The sequence below is a fragment of the Pantherophis guttatus genome, chromosome 8 (genome assembly GCF_059756535.1).
Source record: "Pantherophis guttatus breed Tessera chromosome 8, ASM5975653v1, whole genome shotgun sequence".
Lineage (NCBI taxonomy): Eukaryota > Metazoa > Chordata > Lepidosauria > Squamata > Colubridae > Pantherophis > Pantherophis guttatus.
In genome coordinates this window covers 62,885,114-62,908,800 of record NC_142070.1, presented here as the reverse complement: position 1 = coordinate 62,908,800, position 23,687 = coordinate 62,885,114, and the positions used below count along the sequence as shown (strand labels likewise).

The 23,687-nt window shown below is 40.4% G+C and overlaps 1 protein-coding gene across 1 annotated transcript in view; it reads left to right on the top strand.

Moving 5' to 3' along the window:
- PDGFC (platelet derived growth factor C) overlaps positions 1 to 23,687 on the top strand; it is a 150,549-nt gene that overhangs the window by 1,465 nt on the left and 125,397 nt on the right. The window lies entirely within an intron of this gene.

The window sequence follows — 23,687 nt, the reverse complement described above, 5'->3', positions numbered from 1 at the left end:
TGATCTTCTATTACAAAGTCATTTAAAGGAACACTTTGCAAACAAATATTATATGCCACATGAAACCACATCATGAATATAGGCTGCCTAAATTTAGGCTATTAAACACTGTTTTCCAGTGGTGGATGCTAATGTAAGGGAAAAATGTTTTAGTAGTTTCCTTCTGAGCCAGAAAGATGTGATTTCATCTATACACAAACAGGCAAAAATAAGAGGCAAAAATAAATAAATAAATCTTAAAATTGCAGTAGGAAAAAATGAATACAGTACTGAATGAAGGTCTGCTCTGAACACATTAGGACACTAGAGCCCTGTATTTTCTGAAAAAAATACATCTTATTATATATTAAATATTTTCTGGCAGAGAAAGAGAAATAGGCTGCTCCTTTTGATGGAAGTTTCTGCAACTGAATGCAGCAAAAGAGTTTCATATTATTAGCAGATGGCACCTGCAGACATCAAAAGACTATTGGTCAAAAACCAGTTCAATCCCTAGCTAGGGTATTGCAGAAGTCTGGGGAAACTGATGAAAAGAATCAGGAACTGACATCTATATCTATTGAAAATTGACCACAGTAACATCTGTCACATCTGTTCGTAACCAGAGGAAGGTACCTATCTTCTGTGTTTCTTTCATCTGTTAAATTTGTGGAAGGGAGGAACAGTAGTTTTGTTTTGGGGATGAAGATTAGAATTTCATCATATGTCTGTTATAAACAATTACTGGAATACATGTCTGAAACTCTAATCCTACTAACTGAATTTAATAGTTGGTGCAACTCTTGGATGGAACAGTCATTGTCATCTGTATCCTTGTCACATTTCACACAAAACAGGGACTATTGTTGATTTAATTTGTAACCTGTAATTTTCTAGGAATCTAGAAAAACTTTTTGCATGTGTGTACTTATGCTGTTGTGTCACATACAAGTGTCTTATCAGGAATGAAGGAATGATCAAACTATTTTAAAGAACTACTGTGATTTAAATGCATTAACAAATATATTAGGCTATATACAAACATTAAGTCATACTGTGGTTTTGTTCTGCATGGAACAGCCACTGTGATTTGTAAATCGTGAATAGTGATTTAATGTTGTATGAACCTAGCAGCCAATTGTATGAGTTTTGTACAGTAATGCTAATCTACAGTTAATTTAACTATAATTTACTAAATCTGATTGCACTTCACATTGTAGTATAAATTAACCTCACTGATTTGCTTTACACAACAGATTAAGCCACAGATCACACAACTACTTTTTAATTCATCCAGTTTTAACAAACTGCCAGTCATTAGAATAGCATTGCTCTGGGTAGTGATTTTCAGTTGATATGAAATTTAATTTTGTTCAGGTACAAATTCTGTTTGTATAATTAAATATGGGAATGCAATTATTTTACCAGAGGTTTGGCAGGATTTTCTTAAATTTTAAGATAAATAATGAAAAAACAACATTAATCCCATTTTATAATTATACTGCTTGTCAGTCAAGTTGTGTACCTGCATTGCATATTTCTTTTATTACTGTCCTGTTTGTCTTCACTAGAGATGTGCTGTATTACAGTCCAAGCAGAAAATGTGCTTTGAAGAGAGGTGGACACAGTATATCTGTATACTGTGTATACAGTATATCTTCTTAAAAAAACCTGCCTCTTTTCTGGTCACAGATGGTATTAATGGAATCTCAGAAAAATATGTGTTATGTAGGATAAGGAGGTGCTGAAAGTGTACCTATGTCCACTCTGCAATCTTGCTGCAATTTGCTGGTGCTTCCTTAATCCCAGATATAGTATGGAATATGGGAACATAGGGCTACTATGTGACAGGTGTGGTATGCATGCCCACATTCCTTCAAAGCCCTTTTTATGCTTTGTATCTAAAGTGCTGCATATCCCTACTTATCACATCTAAAATTCAAAGAAAAATTGTGTATCCAATATGATATACATAAGATATAGTGTGGTGAGATGATTAAGATACTGGATTAAGAGCTGGAAGACCCAGTTTCTAAATCCACTCTCAGCCATGCGAGCTTACAGCCTGTTCAAGTGCTACATACACTGCCTTAAATTCCTGAATGAAAAGTGGGATATAAAATAAATATGTATGGAATTTCATTCATTCTGGCTGAGCTAGTTTTAACCTGCTCTAATTAGAATGATGTTTTCGGTCTGCTGCATACAGTATTAACCATTTTTATGTGTGAATCAGGAACATGATACACATCACGCAATTGCCAGTAAAAAGGTTTTCTATGGGGAGCACATTTATGTACTGTATATAGTTATACAGTAATAGTAATGTCAGATTTACTTATTTAATGATTTAGGGCCTTCTAGTTCAGTTCTTTCCTTCTGTACTTGGAAGTGCACTCTACTGAATTTGTGGCATTTTTTTCTGGAGAAAGTATGCCCAGAATGAAAGCTATAAGTCAGATCTTAACCATAGGACTTAATAGTAGATATCCATGGCACATGGAAAGCTATCAAATGAAACTGCTTCACCTTGGCATTGCTGAGAGTGATTGAATTCAGCAGGCCTCTTCTGAATGATGTGGTTTTGCTTTGTCTGTTGTCCAGTTTTTGTTTTCATCATTGAATGTTATTGTTCTGTATGTTTTTTTCAGTGAACTGCCCATAGTTGCTGGGAATGGACTATGTAAATATTTAATATATAAATTAAGTAAGTAAGATTAATTTAGTTACCCAAGCAGAGGCTTTTTATATTGTCTATTGCAGCCTTTTAACTGAAGGTGTCCGTACTGTTTGAGCTGACTTTTTCCCCCAAAACCTTTTCTCTCCTACACAATACTGTTCATAACTCTCTGGAATATTTAAAAGTGTTTGCAAGTATTATCTTTACAGAAACACTGTTAAAAAAAGATGAATACACTGCTATACCAGGACCATGCAACAATGTACATTTAAAAAGGAAATTATGATTTGGAAAGTGCATAAGCTTTTTTCTTTTGACTCTAATTGCAGCATGTTGCTATTTTATCCTGGTTTTCAAAGTGTGTATGTGTTTTAAAAAAATAAGGCTTAACATTTCTGTGGAATAAAACATGACTGTTCTGTTTTACTTCCCTGCTGTCTCACCTATCTATAAGATAATTTAGAAACATCTTATTTGGCAAGTCATAGTTTAAGAACTTCATGTTTATTTATTTATTTATTGGTTCGATTTATATGCCGCCCTTTTCCGGAGACTCAGGGTGGCTTATAATGCGTTAAGCAATAGCCTTCATACTTTTGTATATACCTGCTTAGTAGGGCTTTTGACCCCCCCCCAGTGGTGTTCTTTTTTATACAAAGCTTATTGCCCCCACAATCCGGGTCCTCATTTTACCTACCTCAAAAGAATGGAAGGCTGAGTCAACCTTGAGCCTGGTGAGATTTGAATTTGCAGTAATTGCAGGTAGCTAGTGTTACTTAACAGTGCTTTAGTCTGCTGCTAAATGTTAGTGGTCCTATACCTATAAAACTCTCTGCCTAAGAAATGAATATGTTGAAGAAACAATATAAAATATATTATTCTCCTAGCCGGCTGCAGAGTGGTTTAGGAATGGGTTAATACAGTCTGATTTGCCAGGAGACTGAGTCATAACTTTGTGGCCACGCCTCCATGTCTCTCCATCAGGCCCCAGTTTTCGACTCAGTCATCTGACAGAGACATCTTTGGCAGTTGCTCTTCATTTAAACTATTCCTGAATCAATTTACAGGTTTTTATAATTCTATTTCTCATAATTTCAGGTTTACGTGCTGGCCACATCAGTCTAGGCTGATAAAGCCGCCACTGTCTCTGAAGGGGGGGAGCCCCTGGGGCCCCAGGCCTTACTAGACCTTGTCTTGCATTGAAGACTATTCCCTCCACCCCTGCCACAACCAGCTCCCACCAATGCAGCTGCTCCCACCAACGCAGCACTATCACCACCGCAGCTGCTTCTCTGAACATGCAGTGAAGATCTCAGCTGGGTGGCAGCCCTTAGATCCACCGCCGCCAGCTTCGCTCCAAGATAGCAATTTGCTGCTGCTACCACTGCCGCCACTGCCACAGCACGCTCGGTGTGAGTTGGGTTTTTTGGCCAGAGGCTCTCAGCTGAGAGGTGCTCCGCTGCTGCTGCCACCACCATCCAGCGATCTCATGCAGTGTATCTGGAGCCTGGAGACTCCTTTGCTCCGATTTCTGCAGCCGCCATTGCAAGGCATGGCCATGAGGCGTGCCTGAAGTCTGAGTGGTCAAATTCCGCCCTGGGTAGCGGCCGCCATTTTGAAGGCACAGCTACGACGCATGCCTGGATACTAGGTGGCCATTTTGCCTCCTCATTGCTGCGGCCACCATTTTGAACAGCCATTTAGAAACATTCTGCAGCCTCAGAGGATCCCTGCAATCCATCTCATTACTCCAGGGACATCTTCCCCAGAAGATGCTCCTTTTGGGAGCATCAATCATCCTCGAGCTGCAGCTTGGCAAGTATTGCCATTCAAGGGGCCCTGATTAAAGGGGGGGGCAGGTGCTGGCACCACTCAGGTTCTCCCTGAGTAACAGATCTTGATTCTGTCTATGTGAGCTGGTCAATCTGAAATTTCACAACGACCATATTCCTTCCTAAATTCAAGCTGCTTATTTCAGCTGTAATGGCAGACAGGTCCCAGGATAACGTGGAGATATCCACCCACAAAAAAGCTTCATCCAAATCTAGGCATGGCCGCAGGGCCTCTCAACCCTCCAGCGCGGAATTAAAGGACATGGAGCACAGGCAAAAAGCCTAAGAGAAGTAGTCCTCTCTTGCAGAGAAAAGGCAATCTCAACTGGAAACCATGTCAAGGTCTAGTGACCAACCTGCTTCCCACTTATCACCTCAGACATCAAACCAGCCCTCACCCCAGGCTTCCCTTCAGGAAGAGACTGGAGGCCTTTCCCCTAGTCCTGCCTTTTCAGTTGCACAGGAACTAGTTCCTGACAGGGACCATTCCAAGTTGGGTCACCTCTTTGCTTGTGCCTCTCACCATGAGAATCCCAGGGCTAGTAAGGCTCCTGAGTCTGCTGATGCTCAATTGGCTAATTTACCAGACAACATCCAATTACTAATTTCAAAAGCTATATCCACAGGCATTGCTGCGGGCATTTGCAGCCACAGATCCAATTCTCTGGTCTCCGAATACCTTACTAGACAAGCTCATTCATCACCACAGGCCAGTTTAACTGAGCCCTCTCATCATTCCCCTTCCCCATCAGAAGGCAGCATAGAATTAGCGTCTGGGGAGGAGCCTCAAAGAGACCCTGATTTATCAGATGATGAGGACACGGCCTTGCCAGAGACCCCGGCCTTTACAGGCCTCTTTCCTGCTGGACTATTTTAAGTCCTTGCTTCACAAAGCAACAGTCACAGCCGGTCTCCAGGAGGAAGCCTCTCCTGAACAGGCTTCTACCCAGGGGTAAGGGCATGGTATATTTTCTGAGCTGGTTTTAAAACAATTGTTCATCCCAGCCCCCAAGTTTTTTGGCAGATGTTGTCCAGAATCAGTGGAACAATCCCGCCACTCTACCAACTCCCAGTACTTCTGACAAAAAATCTGACAATATGGCTCCTAATTTCAGTCTGCTGCAGGTTCCTCTGGTGGATGCACCAGTGGCGGCATTGCTATCCCCTGCACCATATGCGACAGGGGACCCATCTGAAAGTCTCAAACCTGAAGACAAAAATTCGAGGCATCCTTTAGAAAAATGTATCAGGCTGCCGTTTGTGCCATCAATGCCGCCACTGCAGCGTCGTTTTTCAATCACTCCACCATATTATGGCTACAGCAATTACAATCCAGTTTGCCCACTTCTGAGGTCTGCCTCCACCAGGATCTTAATAAGATACTTGCCGCCATTCAATTTTCCGCATGTGTGACGCTTAATGCCACGAAATACAGCTCTAGAGCTCTAGCTTCCTCTATCACCTCAGAAGGTTCTTGTGGCTCAAGTCTTGGTCAGCTGACCTCAAGGCCAAGTGGCGGTTGGCTTTGGCCCCCTACACGGGGACCAAACTATTTGGGCCAGTCCTTGATCCTCTTCTAGTTGAGGACAAAGACAGGCGCAAGGTATTACCTTCGATCACCAGAAGGGCAGATAGACGAGCCATTCCTTATTCATGCAGGCAATCAGTCCGCTTTTTGGGCGCCAATTCCACAAACAGAAATGACTCTTTTGTTCCCCCCATAAGAGATCACTTGAGCCTCTTCGCAGACCAGTGGGTAAAGACAACAATGGATTCCTGGGTCCTCCACACCATCAGATTCGGCCTCCGTCTGGAGTTCCTCTCCAGCCCTCCGAATCACTTTGTGCCATGCCCTGTCTCCCGAGATCTTGCCAAGCGAGCTCTCATGGAGGACACCATTCACCACCTCCTGACAATCAAGGCCATAGAGAATGTTCCTTCAGATCAAAAGAGACAGGGTTACTATTCCATCCTCTTCGTGGTACCGAAACGTTTGGGGGGCTGGAGAACCATCCTCGATCTAAAAAATCTCAATACCCACTTGGTCTACAAGAGGTTCAAGATGTGTTCCCTCAAGTCCATCCTTGAGGGAATTTGTCCGGGGGACTTCCTGGCCTCAATTGACCTCTCCGAGGCCTATCTTCACATTCCGATATCCCAGGCGCATCGGAAATACCTCAGATTCAGGTATGCGGGTTGCCATCTGCAGTACCGCACCTTGCCATTTGGGCTGGCGTCGGCTCCTCGCACTTTCACCAAAATCCTGGCTGCCTTGATCGCCCACCTACGGTTAAACCCAGTGCGGCTTCAGGCGTACCTAGACGACATTTTAGTTCAGGCCTCCTCCCTTCAGAAGGCTCGAGAAGTCTGCAGTTGACTCTTCTTACCTTAAAAAGCCATGGCTTTCTGGTCAACTTCCCAAAAGCCAGCTAGAACCCGCCACCAGCCTAATTCATCTGAGCGCTCTCATAAACACTATCACGGGGGAGGTTTTCCTCTCCCAAGACAGAAAGGTAGCCATCAGGGAACAGATAGCCCTCGTTCTTTTGAATTGAACTCCAGTGGTTCCTCCTTCCGTTCCAACGGGCCAAATATCCAACTTCCAAGCTCCAGTTCGGGTTTCCCTCACAGTCCGTCACTCCCTGCACTTGTGGTTGTCCTCCAAGGGGACAATATTCAGAGAGCCCCGGAGAATCACCATCACGACGGACCCAGCCTCTACAGATGGGGTGCTCATCTCAACCAACAGGTGACGCAAGGTCGCTGGATTCCCCAAGACCTTCTACACAATATCAATTCGTAGGAGTTACAGGCAATCCACCTGGCCCTACCAACACTTTTAGCGTTGTACGAGGTCAACACATCCTCGTTCTGATGGACAACACCACAGCAAAAGCCTACATCAACCGCCAAGGTGGCACCAGTCAAGGCAACTCATGGAGGAAGCTCTCCACCTAGGAAGGTGGGCAGAGGCAAATGTTCTATCCCTGAAGGTGGACCACATTGCCGTTGAGTCCACAGGTGGACTTCCTGAGCAGGACCATAGTAGGCAGCTCCGAATGGCATCTCCACCCTGACCTATTCCAGGACATCTGCCTCCGCTTCGGGCGGCCACAAGTCGACTTGTTCGCTTCTCACCTCAACACTCATCTTCCTCTATACATCACGAGGTTTCTGACCCAGGGGGCTCGGCTGCGACTGGCCTCCCGGTCTCCTATATGCCTTTCCACCACTGCCTCTGATTCCGGCTGTAATCCACAAGATCATCTCCGAGGGGGCGGAGGTGATCCTAGTGTGCCTCATTGGGCCCGAAGGCAATGGTTCGTGGACCTCGTCGCACTCTCCATTTTGCCACCTTGGAGAATTCCCTCGTGGAGGATCTCTCTCAGCCAGGGGGTCATACTACACCCGGAGCTGCAATGGCTCCAATTGACCGCCTGGCACTTGAAGGGGTCCTCCTGAGGCGGCAGGCCTTTTCAGAGAGGGTCATTCGGACCGTCCAAGCCGACAAGAAGCAGTCCACCATCTGGATCTACAATCACACCTGGCAGGTATTTTCTCTCTGGTGCTCTGCGCGCAACATTAACCCTGTTTCAGCTTCTTTTCTACAGGTGATGGAGTTCCTTCAGGACACCGTCAAACATCACGTAACTGCCCTCTCCACGGTTCTGTCGGGCAGGGAAGGGGAGTCCCTCGCCCTTCATCCTGTCATCCTTGGATTCCTCTGGGGTGCCAGTAACCTTCACCCCCCCCAGTCATTCACCGTTATCCCACTTGAGATTTACCTAAGGTATTGCGGGCGCTTATGGAGCCTCCCTTCGAGCCTCTGAGAACGGCAAGTCTACGCCATCTCACCCTTAAGGTCATCTTCCTGGTCGCGATCACATCAGCATGGCGCATTTCCAAACTGTCGGCCGTCTCAGTGAGGGCCCACCTCTGTATATTCCATTCAGACAAAGTAATCTTACGTTTGGATCCTTCCTTTATTCACAAGCTAAACTCCTGTTTCCATCGAGCCCAGGAGGTCATCTTGCCTAACTTTTGTCCTTGGTCTTCCCATGCCTTGGAAAAGAAGTGGCACACCCTGGATGTGTGGCGAGCCCTTGAGATATATATCTCCCGCACTGTGCTTTCCAAGAAGACTGAGGCTCTCTTTGTTTCATTTCAACCTACTTCACTGGGCACCAAGCTGCCCTCTTCCACTGTAGGTCGCTGGATCAGGGCGTGCATTGCCCGAGCTTATGAGACCAAGGCACTGCCACCACCTAGGCTTATCACGGGGCATTCCACTCATAGCGCAGCGACCACCACTGCTTGGGCCACATAAGCCTCCCTTGAAGAAGTTTGCCGGGCATCCACCTGGACCACTCCTTCGCCTTTCATTAGGCATTATAAACTTGACGTCTTTGCCTTGGTGGAGGCATCCTTCAGGAGGAGGGTCCTTCAACAGGTTTACTTGGCCGAGGGTGCTCCAGGCCCTTCGGTTTCCCGCACGTAGAATTGCAGGCTTGGGTATGTCCCATTCCTGAACCACTCTGCAGCAGGCTAGGAGAAAGGCCATTGGTCTTACCTAAATGCCGTTTCTCTCCAGCTGCAAAGTGGTTCAGCCCCACCCTTACTCACTGGGGCCTGGAGCCGGGGCTTACTAATGCTCTGGTCTAGATTCTCTTTAAAGTCTTTCATCTCCGAAAATGGGGGCCTGACGGAGAGATGTGGAAGCGTGGCCACAAAGTTATGACAGTCCTGGCAGATCAGACTGTATTAACCCATTCCTGAACCACTCTGCAGCCGGAGAGAAACGGCATTTAGGTAAGACCAACGCCCCATCTCTCCCTTTTAGGGAGGGAGAGATGGGGTGTTGGTCTTACATTAGTTGATCATGATTTTATGAATCAGTGTTTAGCTGTATGGTTCAGTTTTAACTAGGTGTAATAAGATTTTCAAAATTTATTTTTGAGTCTTAGATTTGCCCTAAAGGGATAGTTGCTCTCCAAATGATTGTGGATAAATCAGTTAATATATATAATATTCAGGTCAGTATCTGAATTGTTTATTCAGAAATAGCCTGACTAGGTGGCTCAGTGGCTAAGACACTGAGCTTGTCGATCAGAAAGGTTGGCAGTTTGGTGGTTCGAATCCTAGTACAGGTATCCTGCATGAGCAGGGGTAGGACTAGATGACCTCTAAGGTCCCTTCCAACTCTGTTACTGTTACCAAATAGCGTCCTTTACACTTCCTATGTTGCACCTGATTATTTGAGGGCCAGCATACTATCTGGCAGAGTCAGCATGCTCCAGGTCCCACTCATTAAAAATGTCACCTAATGGGTTCCAGAAAGCAGGCCTCCCCTGTTATGGCTCCTGCCCCCTAGAACGTCATTCCTCCCAAGATTTCTGCAACCTCCACCAGAGCTTGTTTAAGCAAATCCTTAAAACCTGATTCTATTTACTACCTTATAATGGATGGTAGATTCCTCGGGTAGATTGATTTTGTGATGCTGCTTAAAACAGTATTTCCAACTTGTTGTCCTCTAGAAATCTTGGAATTCTTGGAGTTTTGTAAGCTAGCCAAGTATACTACAAGCTACTGTGTTGGTCAGTTGAAATAGAAGGATTGAACTTGAAGTTAAGAATATCAAAAGTATTCTGTCTTATAAAGATACTGATAGGGTAGTTGACTTGAGAAAGTCTACATTTAAAACTGTTATGTTGTTTACATCATAATGGATTAATTCCTTGTTTTGCAGAATATTAACATATAAGACTCAGTTTTGCGGGGAATAGTTTGATTAAATCTCATTGAAGTTTTGGGGATTTAAGAATCCTAACTGTATAAAATTGTAATGATAACTTAATAATCCTAAAATGGCAAAAGAGAGTATAAAAACCAAGATTTATTTTGGGATAACATCAATTAGTGAAGTTTAGCTAGATTAAATATGTTAAAAGTCCTTGGGGAAAAAAGACAAAAGCAGCATATAGATCTTTATGTAATAACCATATCGCAAGCATGTTTATGAACATTTACTACTAACAGAGGCTCATCATCTTCTCTTGGAAAAATATAACCCAAGATGATAATGATGAAGATGAGGGTGATAAGTGATTATGATGTTATCCATTCAGTCAAGTCTGTTTCTTGGCCAGGTCTCCCCATATCTTGTGCTATTTCTTTTGAGTTTTTCTATTCTCTGGCTAGTGTCAGCTTTGATGGGGTCCAGCAACTTTTGACGACCTGATTTCCTTTTACCGCTAATTCTTCCAAACATATTTCTTTCTCCAGTGAATTCCTCCACACGATAGTTTTGTGATTTTTGCCTTCTAGTAACATGTCTTATATTATGTACTCCAGTACTGGCTTGTTAGTAGCCTTTGTAGTTATCTTTGCTATCCAAGGAATAATCCAATGAATTGATGCATTGTGGCTGGATTATATTAGGATCTGAGGAAGACTGTTTTATGACCAAAGACACCCTATGGTATCTGAATACTATGTGCCTGTGTTAGAACAGATCACTTTCTTGTTCATATTATAATTCAACTTTTGATAAGTGATCCTTAAACTAATGCCAGAATTTTGATTTCTGAGACACAGGATGATGGATCTACAGCAGCCATTTCCAATAGCTTTAGTTTATTCGGAGTAATAAAAAGTATTGTTTATTTACTGTTATGATTATAGCTTCTGTTCTTGGAATCATTTTCATTTTAAGAATGTCTAAAAGCCTGTATTAAATTTATCACACTGAGTCAAAGGTTGTCTGGCAACCTTTTTTTTTTTTTTTGCTCAAAGTCTTACATTGCTTTTACAAGCAATTGTAATAACAGGAGAATTAACAGTTTAGAATTGCATAACAGGAGAAGCTAAACAGGGCATACTTTAGCCCTGTCAGATCATTGTGATTTATAAAAGTTGGCTTAAAGTTTACTATCTTATATGGGTCCAAGCAATAAGCTCTGGTAAAATAATGGGAACTGGTTTAGACTGAAATAGAAGTCTTTAGTCTAAATATGATAACAGATTATCTTCAGTTCAGTTCAGTTTCCTGCCCTCATTCAGGTGTATTTAGCATTTAAAGATAGAAAGGATACATCCAACTATAATTATATCCAATTGCAGCAGTAAAAGTAGTTCCAGCAATATTAAACAAAAAGTATATTACTTTCATTTTCAATAATCTGCTTCTCTCCGGTACAAAACTTACAAACAGAAAATCAAATGGCCTCTGATACGAAATTGAAAAGGTATATTGAAGGAATTCAGTTTAAATACATTAATGAATACATTAATTAAATACATTAATTAAATACATTAATGAGGACCCAGTTGTGGGGGCAATAAGCTGACTTTGTATAAATATACAAAAGGATGAAGGCTATTGCTGAGCACATTGTAAGCCGCCCTGAGTCTTCGGAGAAGGGCGGCATATAAATCAAATTAAAAAAAAAAAAACATCTAGCCAGAATGACTATTGCTGTATCTTTATAGTTGAATAAAATATATTGCTAGTACAGTCTATGAATATAAATAAAACATATGTTATTATGCTCCATTTAATGACAACTTTTATTCCTCCAGAGGGAACATGAGATTGGTTGGGGAATGGTAACTGATTCTAGCATAAAAAACGTTAGTGTTAGAGGTCTGAATTTAATTTCAGAGCAGAGAAAGATGAAGTCTATAACAAGCATTTTGTAAGTATCATATCAATGCATATTTCAGGAAACGTAATGCAGCAAAAATGTTAGGAATGTGGCTGTTGAAAGTTGAATGTCAACTGAGAACATTTCTAAGCACTGTAAATGTATATCTTGCCAGCAAATTCAGTGACTCATAGTGGGTGGCAAACTTTTCTGTATTTGTAAAGATAAGTAAATAGTACTTTGAATTATGTCATGTAAAAAAGAAGAATTGATGGTACACAACTAAGTTTCTTAATTCTGGGTTTCTTCTCCTCAGAATTTTTTGTTGTTACATCTGTATGAGTTCAGCAGACCAGCTACTTTCATTTGGCTGAAATTGAGTGCTATGCTTAGTAATGCAGTGAAATGTTAATATTTAGGTAAAATTATATCAAATCTCTTTGTGCATCAGATTTATGACTATAAATATTGATCACATCATAAGACATCTCTATAAGTTATCTGAGAAATACATATGGGGATTTCTATACAAATAGTTTTTGGTTAACAATCACATGATGTGCTTTATGACTGCATTGTTTAGTGATGACATTCCAGTCTAAATTACCATTGTTAAGCATGGACCACCTGTAATATAGGTAGTCATCACTTACTGACCACTTATTCAATGACCAAAGTTATGGTAGCGCTGAAGAAGGAGACTTGCAGTAGGGTCTCAAAGTTGTATCCATCACAGCAACATGATTTTGATAGATGCGCTTAGTAACCAGTGCACATTTATAATGATTGCAGCATCTTCTGGTCATGTGATTACCATTTGTGACCTTCACAGCCAGAGAAGCTGACAAGTGATGTGACATCGCATTTAATGATTAAAGTGAATTCACTTAATGACTATAGCAGAACTGATTTTATAAGTCACCATGATCACATAGAATAGAATAGAATAGAATTCTTTATTGGCCAAGTGTGATTGGACACACAAAGATCACATGCTGTTTACATTATGATTGCATTGCTTAATGATGGATTTGCTGATCCCAATTGTAGTTGGTAAATGAGAACTGCCTTAATTGCTTTTGTGGGAATGCACTCCAATTATGGATAAATATTATCATGCAAAAAATGTATTACACTCTATTATACCTTCTAAAGGAAAATGGAACAGGTATTTGCCACAGCAACGATCCAGTTAGTTCAAATGTGTGCAGTGTAAATATAAATGTGTAAATATGTCAGTAGTGGTTCAGACAGAACCACTGGGAGATGTCAAGAATTAAATGTGAGATTTTTGAATGTAAAATATTCTGCTGTTGGAAGTATCATAGCTTAACAGCAGATGGAATCACATTTGATGTTTTGTTGTATGAATTCCATACAGTTAGTCCTCAACTTATAATCACAATTGGGACCAAAACTTTTGTGCCTAAGCAAAGACTGTTGTTAAGCACATCTTGCCCAATTTTTCTTGATACTTTTTGCATTGATTTTTAATCAAATTGCTGCAGTTGTGAAGTGAATCATGCGGTCATTAAGCAAATCTGGCTTCCTGCATTGACTTTGCTTATCAGATGTTAGCTGGGAAAGTTGCGAATGATGATCTCATGGACTTGGGACACTGCAGCCATTGTAAATACATTCTGGTTGCCAAGCAACCAAATATTGACCACTGGATCATGGGAATGCTGTGATAGTCATAAGTGTGAGGATTGGTTGTAAGTCACTTTTTTCAGTGCTTGTATTAACTTTGAACAGTTGCTAAACAAATGGTTGTAAAGATTATCTGTATTGTTAATGTGCATGTTACTTGATTTTATGCACTTCTGTTTGTCACAACTGTGAGGCCCAGGAGGGTAGTATGGCTGTATCTGGTCATTGTCACTCATTTAGCACCACCCAGGAAACGTGTAGCTTAAGGAAAGCTTAAGGATGTAGTGACTGTTGCTCCCAAAGTTACATTCAATTGGTCTTCTCTGTGTCACCTACAAATTTTTAGAAAGACTTGTGTTAAACAGAATAACCCTAGCAGTAGAATCTGTAATCCAAATAGAACAAGCTGGATTTTGCCCCAGACGTGATTGTAACAAAGAGGTCCTTGCACTAACTTATTACCTGGAGAATGGATTTCAAAGGAAAATGAAAAATGTCTCTGTTTTTCTCTTTTCTCTTGGCAGCCTATCTGGACAGGAGGTTTTCTCTTGAAACTAATCAAGGTTATACCTTGTTGTAATACAATTGCCTTGTTTGACAGTATGTTGAGTAACAGATTATGTCAGATTTTCACAGAATTCAATAGAAGCAGATACCATAAATTGAATAATGGACTACTACAAAGATCGATGCTATCCCCTGCTCTTTTTAACTTGTACATCCATGACCTGCCTGAATCTGTTTCTCGGAAATTTAACTGTGCCGATGATACCAATCTCACAGCCCAAAGAATCAACTTCAGTGATGTATAGGACATCCTCTCTCACTATCTCTAGAAGCTGGATGATTACTTCAAAAAATGGTGCCTCTAATCAAGCCTAACAAAATCAGAAGTAGCCACATTCCACCTTAGCAACAGGTATGCAAATTACCAGCCTTCAGTGAAGTTCCAGAACCATATTATACAGTGTACTGGAAAGATCACTAACTTTCCAACAATACCTGAAAAAAACAGCTGCAAAATTGAAAAGCCGCAATGGGCCTTCCCCACCCTCCTCACGCCCTCCGGAGGCAGGAAACAGCCTGTTTCCCTATTTCTTGTGGGCCCAGAAGGCCCGAAAATCAGTTGGCCAGCATGCACATGCATGCCAGAGCTGAGCTCGCGTGCCCACCAATATGCCTCCGTATACCACCTGTGGCATGCGGGCCATAGGTTGCCATCACGGGCATTTAGTGTGGGTGATTGCAGTCAAAATAACATTCCTTTCTCAGAGACTCAAAGACGCCTTGCCGTGGCACCTGGGATCGGATGACTGGGAGGTATCTCCCAGGGGTGAAATCCAGCAGGTTCTGACAGGTTCTGGAGAACCGGTAGTGGAAATTTTGAGTAGTTTGGAGAACTCTGCCTGGCCCCAGAGTGGGGTGGGAATAGAGATTTTGCAATCTCCTTCCCCCCAGGAATGGGGAGGGAATGGAGATTTTGCAGTATCCTTCCCCTGGAATGGGGTGGGAATGGAGATTTTGCAGTATCCTTCCCCTGCCACGCCTACCAAGCCACGCCCACCAAGCCACACTATGCCCAGCAAGCCATACCAACAGAACCAATAGTAAAAAAAATTGGATTTCACCACTGATATCTCCTGTTTGGATGGTGGATGATTGGACCATGTGATGGACATGTCGGTACTGGGCAGGGACTTGAGCTTTCATTTGCGTGGGGAAAATCTGGAAACTTTCAGATTTGGGTTTTCCCATCTGTGCCAATATGACATCTCTAATAAAATGTAACTGAGGAAATTCAAGCCTCAGAGTTTTCTTTCATTGGGGGTGTTACTTGGAACTCTGACAAAATGGTCATAAGTCACTTTTTTCAGTGCTGTTGTAACTTTAAATGGTCACTAAGCGAACTGTTGTAAATTGAGGACTACCTGTAATTCCATCCATCATTGTGTGAGATATGAAAACATACAGTCATAATCATTAATATAAGGTCTTAAAACTAATATTTGAGCACAATAGAACAACAGTATGCATGCGTTTATTTACCCAATATTTGATTATTGAATTGATGAGTTTATATAAGTTATATAAGTAAACATAAGGAATTTCTTTTTTACTCTGTCCTTATAATTAATTTCATGTATCTATCCTTTTCCCCACTCACATATTTATTAAAATTCTTTACATTAGTGTAGCTTGTTCCATTAGCAGCATTCCCTGGTTGGTTGGCTGGCTGGTTGGGGCCCCTGAAATTGGAAGAGGAAGGCCCTGGAGAAGATTTCTGGGAAATGTAATCCACAGCAGGGAGAGAAAAATGAGAGGTCTGGGGAGTAGGAGGACAGATTGGAGCATCTGAGGGAAAAAAGGATCCGAGAGAGAAATCGAAAAGATGAAGCTGCCACGAGGAAAAGAGGCTGCACTCCTTCGGAAAGAGACAGAGCCATCCCAAGGAAGAGAGGACATGGCTGCCACAAAATGAAGACTCCATTGGCCTCTGACTTGGCCGGCAGAGGATATGTTTATGAGGCAACAGGATTGGTGAGGGACCATTTGACCTAAAAGGACAGTCTTTGGGACACTGCTTACCATATAGATGTAATACTTTACATTATTGTGCTGTTTAATTTGATCTTTATGGCCAGTATTTTTACTTGAAGCCAATAACTTCTTCCAAGATGTGTTGGTGTACCTGGGCCAGGTTGGGCTGGTCACCTGGGAAAGGATAGAAGAACCCTATTGCTAGTGGACCTTTCAGGGGAAGCATTATATTAACATCTTCTAATAAAACACCTTTTTTATCACCCTGTAATCCCTTAATTTGGGGTAGAGTTGGGGGCAACTGGATGGAGCTAGCATTTATTGGTGGGATGCCCTTCATGAGGCCTAAATGGAGTTCTCAGGAGATATTTTTTCTTTGCGCCTTGGAAGAGAAACATCTGCTGCTACCTAGGATTGAATTCTTAACCTTCTGAGTGGGAGACGAGCATCTTCACCAGTAGGCCATTGGTGTTCCACTCATATTAGTATCTTCAAATGTAAGTCTCAAACTATAGTAAAATATGAATTTTAATTGAATGAAACACATTTAATTTTCCATGAAATAAATTTATTACAAATATCAAAACCACAACTTTTAAAGTATGAAGATAGTGACCTCTTAATGACTGAAGGTTTTTAGTGGGCTACTTATATTTCTGCCACATATATTTTAGAATTCATTAGTGTGCACTTCTGAATGCATAGGTTCACCTTGAATTTTAATGAGTCATAACCCTTTGTAGCCAGATAAAATCAATTTGTTTGCTTTCAGGTAAAAATATAGATGCTCTTACAGAGAAGGATTGCCATTTGAAATGCTAACCTTATGTAGGAATCCACTTAAAGAAAATGAGGTAATAGTCCGTTTCACTTTTTTTCTCCATGCCTTCTTTTTTATCTGTACTATTTTCATTTTTGATAAAACTAAAGGAATGTAAACTATATTTAAAGTGTTAAAGATGAAATGGTAATTTATGGTTTTATGGTGGTTCAGGTTTATTTAAAATCCTTTATCCGTTCATTTTTAAGCCATTTTCATCTATTTGGGCTTTACTTGAAATTGATTTACCATAACCATTTGCAAAACGATGACACATATATAAATGCAAATATAAAACTTGCTATTTTAGACCTTAGCCAAGGAATGATAACGAATCATTTCTTGGTGTAGAAAGAGACAACTCTAATGTGATTTACTGATTCCTTTGGCCAATATTAATCCGATTGAAGGTAAAAGACTGGCGTGTATAAAGTTAATAAATTGGTATGGACTGCATTCTCAGAGTCTGCAATCTAGAGAAATCTGGGACGTATGCCTGTCTGGGGGCAGGGTACCAACTTTTTCTTTCTTGGCAGTCTATTGAGACTAATGGAATGCTGCTCTGGGGGGGCTCCCTGACCTTTGAGTAGCTTTAATTGGGGCCACTGAATTCCATTAAAGGGAGAAGCTAAAAAGCTTCCTTATCCACATGCTTCTTTGAAACTTTGCCACACTATTTCAGCAGTAAGTAGCATTCATTCTACTCTTTATTACACATCCTTTGCATAACAACAAATATTGCTGTCAGATTGTAAGGTATTTTGGTCTGTAAATATTGTTCTAGAAATTTCACCAGTGGTGATAAATTAGCACAAGGCCATTTCCATCAAGAAAAAAGGGAGTTCAGTTTGTTTGTAGTTATGGATCTTATTCAACTAGTGTAAAACGTAATGAAGGAAATGGATGGAATACCTCTTTATAGAAAACAATAATTTCCTATAATTTCAGGATAGAGAAGCAAATAGGGTCATCTATGTAATAAAATATAGAACAATTTACTTCTGGTTAATTTGTTTAAGTAAGAAAGATAAAACATCACTAGGATTCTAAAACCTTGGAGTCCTAGTGGACAATCATTTAAATATGAGCCAGCAGTGTGCTGCAGCTGCCAAAAAAGCCAATGCAGTTCTAGGCTGCATTATCGGAAGGATAGAATCAAGATCATGTGAAGTGTTAATACCATTTTATAATGCCTTGGTAAGACCACACTTGGAATACTGCATCTGGTATTTTTTACAGCACAATGTAAAAAAGATGTTGACACTCTAGAAACAGTACAGAGAAGAGCAACCAAGATGATTAGGGGACTGGAGTCTAAAATATATAAAGAATTGAGTATGTCTAGTTTAATGAAAAGAAAGACTAGAGGTGACATGATAGCAGTATTACAATATCTAAGGGGTTGCCACAAAGAAGAGGGAGTCAAGTAGTGGTGGGATTCAGCCGGTTCTCTTCGGATTGCGCGAACTGATAGTGGCAACTGCGGGAGGCTCTGCCCACCCGCCCGGACGTAATGCGTGACTACTGCACATTTACAGAGGTGGCGCGTGCACTCACATTTGCGAACAGGTAGGGAAGGTAAGTGAATCCCACCTCTGGAGTCAAGCTATTTCCTGCCAGAACAGGGGGTTGGACTAGGAAGATCTTCAAGGTCCCTTCCAACTCTGTTATTCTGGTGTTGTGCTAAAATTTGGTATTGTGACATTAAATACTTAAACCACCAATTAAATCTAAATTACTCACTCTATTAGTTACCTTAATTGAACATTGTTTATGTATAGTTTTAACTATTGCTAAGATTCTCAATTTGGGCTGGAAGTACTTTGGGGAGATGGAGTAAGTTAACTGATAGATCCATCTTTAATTTGTAATATTAATCTTAAAATATATTAGAGACTGAGTAATTTGAAACTTAGATGGGTTTCTGTGATCTAAAGAAATGCAGCAAAGCTTGAACCCCCTACTTTCTAGTTGTGTAAAGTTTAAAGGTTTTTATTTAATTTTTTATTCAACTATATATTATTTCATGTTATTATAATGTCATAATATTTATAAGATTCTGTGCAGAGCACTTTGGACAGCAACTATTTTCCAGGGATTTTGATCATTCACAGCATTTTCAGCATCGTTTCAATAATCTTAAAATCTTCCTTAAGTGTTGGCACCATGTTTTCTGAGACTGGCCTCATTTTCTCTTTCTCCAGGAGGTATGCAAGGTAATGCAATTTTTGGATGCCAGTCTTTAGGTAAGATATAGCCAGTAAGCTGCCTGAGACATTCATTCACAGTTTTCGCTTCATGAGTGAATATGGTCATGATATGAGATGTGGAGGATTCTTCTCAAGCAGCCTTGCTGGAAAAATTTAACCATTTAATCATCTTGGTTATTACAATGCAGGGAGGTTAAAGAACATCGGTGGTGCAGCGGACTAAAGTGCTGTTAAGTGCTAGCACTTAGCTGCCAGCTGCCTGCAATTAGTGCAAGTTCAAATCTCATCAGGCTCAAGGTTGACTCAGCCTTCCATCCTTTCGAGGTAGGTAAATTGAGGACCCGGATTGTGGGGGCAATAAGCCAACTTTGTATAGAACAACACCGCTTGTGTGTATGTGTGTGAAAGCCCTAATAAGCAGGTATATACAAAAAAGTATGCAGACTATTGCTATAATGTATTGTAAGCCATCCTGAGTCTACGGAGAAGGGCGGCATATAAATTGGACTAATAAATAAATAAATAATAAATAAATAAACTTGGTTTGCAATGAGTTTAAAAATCCTATATCATAAAATTCTGTATAGAATTTATCATTCTATATAGACACATATGGTGCTGTTATTTCCTATAATGACTGCCCGGCTGATTTGAGCTGAACAGCATTAGTATACTCTGAGATCCTTCAAATAATCAATGCCATTTATCAGGATGAAGGAAGCATGCTTCTCTGTTGTAGTGTCTACTCTCTAGAATGAGGTTCTGGGCTGGTGTTGTAGTGTCTACTCTCTAGAATGAGGTTCTGGGCTTTATGGAGAGAGCCATAAAGTTCTGACTGGGTGTCAGAGATGGATGGGATATGTTTTGGGTTGTTTGCCAGGTTCTTTGTTCGTTTGTTTTTGTTGCATCTTTTCTGTTATCATCTTATTTTATTATGCTCTGCGTGTTGTGAATCATCTGTCCAGAGTCACCTTGCAATTGAGCAACACCAAATAGAAATAAATAAATAAATTATAATTTGGATCTGATTCTCTGTAAAGAACTGTTCAGGAGAATTGTGATTTAAAGACACTTGGAAATATAGTGAGATTTTCCAAGATAATTGCATTTTTGTGAATGCAAAGTGCTTAGTAAAACTATTTACTTTGAAATTTACTAATATAGTATGTATCCAGACGTTTATTAATATAGTATGTGTCCAAATATTGTTTGATCCTGAAGATACGCATAATTATGTTAGTGTTTTATAATCCTTTCCTGAGCAAGATACTAATGATTATGGAATAGGTGCTGAAATCCTCTTTTCAGTTAGGTAATTGAATACTGTCACAATTGCCTTATGGGATGTTCTGTGCTGGATGAGGGACAGAACATACTATGCAACCTTACTGATTCTTACAGACTTCTCAGTAGCTTTCAGTTCCATCATCCTTGACATTCTTATAGAGAAAATATATTAATTAGATTAAACATTACATTATTTTGATAGTTCATTTAAAATTTTAAGAGGTATTTGTTTTTCCCCCCAAGTAATTTTATTAAGAAGTATAAATAAACTATAAAAGTCCATACATTTACAAAAAATAGAAACAGAAAAATAAAAAAGAATAAAAGGGTGTGATACAGAAAAAAGGGAAAACAGAAAGATAAGGAAGTAACATCCCCATTCAACCCAGCAGGTAAAAACAATTTTAATAATTTATCACGGTATCTAAATAATTTCACTTCTCTACATAGCTCATCTCTTATATAAGGTAAATTTATTTTATTTTATTTTATTTATTTTATTTCAAATTTATATACCGCACCTTCTCTCAAAAGACTCAGGGCGGTGTACAGCCAGATAAAAACATACAATACAAACATTAAAAAACAATTAAAAGGGTATATATTAATTTGGCCCCAGTTTAAGATAACAAACCAATTAAAAATTAAAAATATGTTAAAAAATATGTTAAGCCAGCCAAAATATGATCCAAATGCTATGTCAATCAATCTTTGTCAGCAAAAGTCCAGTAAGGCAACCAGATTGATTTTTTAAAATTATTCCTTAAACCCTTCAAAAAGAGTATCAGAGTTGATTTGCTTTCATCTGTGTTTCAAAGTGAAAATCCTCCAGAACTTTAATAGATTTATTTTGTTTCAATAAGTAAAATTTATCCTTTTGTTTGTAATTTTTAGAAAAGGTCCTCCCAAATCTTAGCAGAGCTCTTTTGTCCAGACAGAAGAAAAAAATATATCAATTTCCTGATTTAATATCTCCCGGCCAGGTAAGATGTGGTTTGTTATTTGTTCATCTCCTTAGGGGAATGAGTCATTCATCAGATCCATTTGTATTAAGTTTAAATCCCCCTTCAAATTAATTTCATAGACATCCATTGCAGCTTGTTCTTGATTTACAACAGTATTAGAAAATGCTCTGTCAATTTTATTAAGCATTTGATCCATTCTGTCCAAAAAATGTGACTCAAAAGTATTCGGTTGACTGAAAATTTTGCAGTAAGGATTTTTGCTCCATTTTCTTTAACCTTCGATTCTACTGTCCAGCCTTATGATCCCTTTATCACAACAAACAAATAAACAAAAGCAATATCCATTTACCCATGAGAAATTTCTCCTAAATAATTCAAAATTATAATTCTAAATCCCTCTGGCCCTTAATCCATTATTAATTTTCCAAAACCTGTATACTGAGCACCCTTTTGCTGCATAGTACAAAAATCATATATATACATTATTGTCTTTTAAGGAGGTGGAAATTTACCTGATGAAAAGTAAAGTAAAACCTTGCCAGTCCAAAAGGTCTTAATCTCTCTATTAAGTGAAAAATAAAAATTTTAAAAATGATTAAGATATAAGGCTAGATTGAATTTAATATATGTAAAGGATGCTTTGCAAGTGTAAGCTTGATATAGTTCCAACTTTCAGCCACTACACTCATAAACTGACCATAAAAATGGCAATTTCCATGGTCTACTCTACTCAGGGCTGTCTGGAATCATGTGGGTAATGCCAATGATCTCTCCAGGGGCCATTCTCCTCACTCTCTTGCTAGCCAGTGAAATCTAGCGAAATGTCATTTCGCTATGGCAGTTACAGAAATCTCAAAAATTTGAAATTTGTACTCAATTGCAAATCAAGTAGAGCCTTTGAGATTCTATAAGATTGCTTTTTAAATTACTTATGTGACCTTTTTCAATGAATGCAGGGGTGTGCTGATAGCATAAAATTGCAGTTCTATTTTTTATCAAATCCAAGTGAAGAAATGGAAGAGCTTAATCAGTATTTTGCTGACAAACTAAAACTCAGTATAGGAGGAATAGAGGTACTGTTAATAGGTGTTAATTCAGCATTTTTTGAAGGTGCTTCCAAGGGACCAGTTCATGGCTTTGGCTAGCTGGCAAATACAGCTGTGGCAATAGAAATGTGAGTTCTTCTGTATCTTTGAGATTCCCTTTCTTAGTTCAGTATAGGTGCACCATTCACTACTTTACAGAGACAGAAATAACAAGAGTTAAGAAATGCATGTCATAACTTCTCATGGAGATTACTGCAATGCACTGTAGAAATAGATACTCTTGAAAGATGGGCTGGGTTCAGAAATTTTACCACAATATGATACGTAGAACACTAATTGAAACTGGATGTTACTGGATGATCAATATTGTATACAGATAGTTCTCATTGATCGTGGGTCCGGTGGTCATCTTCCATGGGGTATGCTCTTCTGATGATGACGGATCGGGTCTGCTAGCTGAGAAGCTCCTCCCTTCCTGTAGCCTCCCAGCTTTCAGACTCGATCCGATTTGGATCAAGTCACGGTTTGAGCTGCTCCTGAAATTTGGCAGTTTTTCTAGCCTTTAATTGGATTTTTTCTAAATTGGTTCCTGCCTTCCTGCCTGTTTACCCCCTGGGGGGTGGGAAAGTTTCCCAGCGAGCAAGGTTTCGTCCCAAGGCCGCTGAAGACCGCTTGCGGTGGGATAGGCTCCCATTAGGTAGAGCCTTCCCTAACAGCGAGAAGGGCTCTCTCCCTATGCCGCTGTAGCAGCCCTTCGGCAGGAATTAGGTGATCGTTTCCTCCGCTGCCGCATTGGCTTCAGAAGGGGCGGGGAAAGTCGGAGCCTTCTCTGCTCCGCTGGGCTGCATTGCGCCGGAAGGCGCAGGAGCTGTGAGCCTTCCTTCGGGGGCAGGATCGCCTCTGTTTCCACCAGCTCGCCTTTCAGCTCCTTTGGGACCGCGGGCAGGGCGGTTCGGCTGCGTAGAGCAGCAGCGTTTCGGCGCCTCCTGGTCTTTCTCCCACGTGCCTGGAGGGATTTAGAAGAAAAAGCAGCAGAG